The following is a 6,248-nucleotide window of genomic DNA, read 5'->3' as shown; positions in this document are numbered from 1 at the left end:
TTCAGACTCATAGATAAAACACAGAGCAGGGGCTGATGTTTTGAAATATTGTAGGGGGCGCTGTGGAGCCATTTTGCGCTATAGGGCTTTGGAGTTGACGTCACGCCGCAATGCATTGTGGGAGCGCAGCTCCATTTTCGGGGTCTACGAATCAAAACAAACACACTGTGTTGGAACAACGACGACAAGAAACATACTTAAAAGCAGCTCAAAAGAAAACGGACGGTATAGAGACCGATTGCGTCCAGAGGCGAAGCAGCGGTACTTGGAAAAAAAAATAGAGTGCATCGCAAATCTGGACCCATATGAAATACGGCAGTGGAGTAAAGACCCAGACGACTTACCGCCACTGTCCTACCCCGATATCATCACGTATCTTGTTTGTGGAGTAAGCGCTTACACAGCGAACCAGTTTCGTAATTACAAGTCACTGGAGGCGCACATCCAATTTACAAATGGCTGGGTGCAAGATTTGGCTATTTTCAAGCCGCCAAACTCTGAGTACGTCGTCAAAGTAAGTCAGCTGGAGTGCATCGAGTGAAATAGCCATTTTCCACCCCCCACCGTAATTAATGTTACACATTTATCATTGAACTGCTAAAATATCGTTATCATATTATATGCCCATAATTGTAAAGTACATGCAAATTAACACATTGATAATCGGGTAAATTATTAACGCCAATTTGTGTCCTTCCTGTCTCATTTCATTTATTGTCTTTACATCAACCAATCAAGTCACTCCATTCTATGTTTGATCGCAATTTCTATAACTTCCGAGACCACCAACGATGATATTATTCAGCTATAAAGTGTGATGTGAACATATTTAGAACTTACCGGAATGAAAATGTCTTGAGCACACCAGCTGATATATCTGGAGACGTAACAGAACTGGATATCAGCTCGTCTCACGGCTTCTATCCAGGCTAGACGCCTTCGTTTGGTAATATCCGATACATGAGCTCCTTCATGTTGCTTCCAGGTTGGGAAAGCATAAAAAGACAATCGAAACTTATTCCCGTGCCGGTCGTAAGATCGAACATTGCAGCTGACCACACAGCAAGTACGAACCATGGCTATGCTTTCGCTCCTTACTTAGACCCCCAAAATGGCGGATCGGGCCAAAATCCTTTCCACGCCCACCCCCGTGACATCACGCTCCAAAGCCCTATTCAAGGAAAGTGATCACATAACAACAAAGCCTTCATCACAGTGAATCTGTGGGCCAAATTTCAAGACTTTTTAAACTTTCCAAGCCCCTCAAAAGCCACTTCATTTTTCATGGTGGTCTGTATCCCTGAAGACGTCTGTGTCTGTCATGCTTAATAAAATTAGATTTATTCATTATATTAAACCAAACAACAGAAAGTTTAATGCTCCTAAAAGTTTGGAACTGAAACTGATATGTAAAACCAACTAGTGTCTCCACCTAACAGCCACAGAATTAAAAAGGATTGTAGATTACTGGTAAATTATTTTTGACAGAATGAATTAAGGCTATAGTGGGAATATCAAACACTAGGTTTAAAAAAAAAACAACCTCCTATTTGGCATAACTTGTTCTGGCTTATCTCACATGGTGATGAAATCCTTTAAAAGTTGGACTCAAAAGTTGTTTTTTTTCCACAGAATAATCAGAGAACAGATCAAACTAACGGTTGTTTCTATTCCTCTCCATCAGAAACATTAAACTGGTGCAGTTGGTTGCTTTTCATATGGAATGACCCATCTATTGCCTGGATATTCTACTGTAAAATGTGACAGATTTGAACTTTGATGAACCCAACTGCTATCTGTCATTCAGTTTATTAATAAAACCCACATAGCCGGTTTTTGGACTGAAAGTTTATTGAACACAAAAATTACCATGCTTTACAATGCAGGAAGAGAAATATCAACGTAAAATATGCTGTACAGATTTTTACAGTCATTCACCAAGAGAAATTGAATGGCCTCACCGCTTAGAGCCTCACTCCTTTAAGGTATTATGTGTGTTCTGTCTTAAATCTTATATCACTGAGTAATATTATACTGTACGTCTCTGACTAAAGTTAAATGCCATTAAAAACCATCTCTCAAGATTTTCAGTACAAGAATAAAAAGAAAAAGGTCTATTTGTTCCAGGTGTTATCCAAGTATTTAAACCCACCAATTCATTCTCTAAATAAATAATTCTGTTAGCTCAGGTTGGAATTAAGAGATACAGATTAGAGCCGCTAGATGAATGCTTACTGGCTAGTGGGTAGTTTGCTTGGTACATTGGATCCACAACTGTCCAAATGTACGTGTTTGGTTAAAAACGGTATCAGTCCAGTATTTCTATGCCGTTTCCAACAACATAGAAATAATTCCCTGCAAATTAGATTGGGGGAAAAAAATATCTTATGAGTTATAAAACATGTTTGTTCAACTGAGAAATCCCTGAAAGTTAGCAAAATTTAAAATAATAAAATAGTAATAATTTAGCCTAGAGAAATTTTAATTTGTGTCTGCACCTACAGACTTAAGACAGGAAGGTTCATACTCGTGTTTTATCATCTGGTTTACTTCATTAAAGAAGCAAAAATGCGAGGGAAGGCGATAACTGGATAAGATGTCATCCTCTTTCTCCTCAGCTAAATCTACTGAACTGAAGTCAGAGCTCTAACACATGAAATGTGTAAAACATGTTCATTTTTTCCTGATTTCATCACAATTACTTATTGTTAGTAGATTAAACATGCGACCCTACTACCTACAGACAGCTGACACTGAGCTGGCTAAAACACAGCAGCAATAAGCTAATGCTATATTACCTAATGTTAGACTCAAGTGTCCTAAAAATCACATTTTCCCTCCAATAAACAATTTGATTACACTCTCACATTGTATGAGAGTTTATTCGCTAAGAGTCTGAATTTAACAAAGTTAGCTCCACTTCAAAGTGTCACTAACAAGGGCAGCACTTATTGACAGAGAAGTTCAGGATATCTTGAACAACACTGCAGTATCATTTTCAGACAGAAATGAGCTTCAGTGACTCATCGACTCATATTGGACTCAACCACAAAGTTTTGCGTTTTCCTCCATAGATGTCGATACATATTGCTACTGCTGAGCTAAACAGCGGACTGACAGCACACACTCACTACAGATAAATGGAAGCCACCTTAGTTGGGATTGTGTATTTGGACTGGGAGGGGTACGAAAACAGAAATGGGTTGAATGCAGTCTGCTATGTACTGACATCTAGTGTTGAGATTTTGCACACTGTTACTTTAATCTTGATTAATATTCACAATAAAAATATTAATCAAACATTTTGAAGTCTGTATGTGTTTCATAGTGTCTAACTGTTCTGGTACATTTAAACCTAACAATTACTACATGATGGAAACACGTCATGTTATCTCTTTTAATAAAGTTTGTCTATGTATACACAGGTCATGCTGATATTGAACAAAAAACACAAAGATCAGATGTTAATCAGATTTATTTGCTCTCTTTCCTTCTTAAACATGTTTTTAATGTTAGTTATGATTCAGAATTGGTGACTGACCCTTTCTCACTGTCCCTCTTCCCTTCTGTTTTTCTTTTTCTTCATCTTTCTTTCTCCCTTTCCTATCCCTCAGTCATGTCTGTCCCGTCTGTAACAACTGAAAATAAAATAAAATAAACAATAACAACAAAGGTTGATCAAATGAACCAATACGGCAAGGCTGTGATGATCCATTTAGCAAAGTAAATCCATTGGGTATCCTTCTTGGTCTTCAGACAATTCTGACAGCTAAAGAACTAAATGGGACAGGCAAACAAGTATGACACATACGGACATCAGGAAATAAAGACACAATAGATATAACCTCGGTAAATGAAATTGGTGTACACCAGGCCAAAGCAATGGTTTTGACTGGAACAGTGTTAACCCCCTGGGTTTAATGTCATTAGTCAAATAAAATTTAAAATAAGTAATTGTCGTGATCCTGGGTCGTTGACCCAGCGTTTTGTGTTTCTTTTTGGGTTCATCTTGTGTTTGGTGTTTATTCTGATTCTGTATTAATTATTTGGGTTGGTTGTCGTGTTTATTATCCCTACCTGTGTCTCCCCTCTGTGCTCCGTTCAGGTCCCTGTGTTTTTGTTGCAAAACAGTCTGGGTGTTTCCGGTTTTACTTTGTAGGTCTGCCTCTCATCATGTCCATTAGTGTCAGCTGTGTCCACCCCTGCATGTCATCTCCTCATTACCTAGTGTGTATTTATAGTGTGTGTTGGCTTCTGTTCATCGTCAGATCGTCTGTGTTTCTCGGTGTAACTATGTCTCTCTGCATTCTCCGCTCCCTGTTTCATGCTTAGGTTTGTTATTTAGTTTTCCCAGTCTAGGTTTTTTCAGTCATTCGTCTTGTCTCACTACCTGTTCAGTCGCTCCACTTCTGCAAATAAAACTTCATTCTCATCACCAGTCAACTGCCTGCATTTTGGGTCCTTTTCCTCCTACACCACACGGCTCACGCCGGCAGCCGTGACAGTAATTTATTAAATGTTTGAACAGAAATATTTAAATCTTCATTTAGTTCACTAATTCCAATTTTAAATAACTGACACATTTAATTATTTAATGGTGTATTTAATTTATTTATGTATTTAATTTTGTCACTCCTTGCCCCCTAATATTAATATTAGTTGTAAATAAGAAAACACACGAAGACAAAAAAGTACCCCAAATTGGATTAAAGTCATATTTCACCAATATCTTTTCCTTGGGACCCAGTTTTTAAACACCTGAAACCTTTGACTCAGATATAATGTGTTGTGAGACACGTGTGGCTCCTGAGCCACTGTCTGTGAATCACAGCATTCGGTAATGTCCATGACCCACACATTGGATTCCAACTCACTGTTCATCTAAGACCTGAAGTCAGGATAGCTAATAATTTTTTGACAGCTCCATTACATGTGTGTGTCACAGGTCGTCTCTAGAAACCCGACATAACCACAGTTAATGCCTTTTATACATTCATCATTTGCTAGAGGGCATTGAAAACTGAATAACCTGGCGCAAATTTGTCCACGTTTGCTACCTCACGGTCCGATTTTGAGTGCGCATGCATTGGCACCATCTCCTTCCAGGTAACAAATTAACAAAATCCAGGAAATTAAACCATTCACATGGGTTGCTGATTGGCAGAGCTAACTCGAAAAAAAAATTACTCTAAATTTTGCGTTATGGATAGCTTTTTTTCTCTAAAGAGTGATACATGTGCCAGAAATGGCTGCCCCTGCTTCCTCCTCTGGATGCTTCTGAATTGAAGATTCACTTGTCCTCCTCCAAAAGGTCCAGGTGGTGGTACCAAATGAGAAGGAGGGGAAGAGGGACTGTAGGAGAGTTAATATCAATAAAAGCTGAACAGGAGCTAAGAGCATGAACTATGAGAGGCTGAAAACAGAGCAAGAACTATGAACTAGGGGACTCAGAGCTAAGAGGGAAGTGGCAAATAACGTGAACTGTGACACTATGAACTATGTGGAATGTTGTTTGTCTGTGTTTTATTGTGTTATGGTGTGATGATATCTGTGCATTCCTGGATTATCCCTTTGTGTTACACATTTCACTATTTTTTCCTTTGCTACCTAACCTGGCCTGTCTCTCCAATGTGATGTTTGTGTATTTTATGTATGGTCAGCAAGGTCTGTCGTCTCAGTTGTGGGCAATTCACCTCATCTCATCTCATCTCATCTCATCTCATCATTATCTGTCCTCCAGGGAATCAATTATGGTTAATTAGGTTAATTATGATCAGTGTTGGGACTAACGCTTTATTGATGTAAAGCCAGAAAAGCAGAAAAAAAGGTTCCAGCGGAATTCCGAACATTCCGGAACCTTGGCGCATTCCGGAATTCCGAACATTCCGGAACCTTGGCGCATTACGGAATTCCGAACATTCCGGAATTCCAAATATTCCGGAACCTTGGCACAGAATTCCGAACATTCCGGAACCTTGGCGCATTCCGGAATTCCGAACATTCCGGAACTATGGCGCATTCTGGAATTCCGAACATTCCGGAATTCCAAACATTCCGGAACCTTGGCGCAGAATTCTGAACATTCCGGAACCTTGGCGCATTCCGGAATTCCGAACATTCCGGAATGCCGAACGTTCCGAAACCTTGGCGCATTCCGGAATTCTGAACATTCCGGAATTCCGAACATTCTGGAACCTTGGCGCGCAATTCCGACCATTCCGGAACCTTGGCGCATTCTGGAATTCCGA

This window comes from Maylandia zebra, linkage group LG16, assembly GCF_041146795.1.
Source record: "Maylandia zebra isolate NMK-2024a linkage group LG16, Mzebra_GT3a, whole genome shotgun sequence".
Taxonomy (NCBI): domain Eukaryota; kingdom Metazoa; phylum Chordata; class Actinopteri; order Cichliformes; family Cichlidae; genus Maylandia; species Maylandia zebra.
This window is presented reverse-complemented; position numbering follows the sequence as displayed.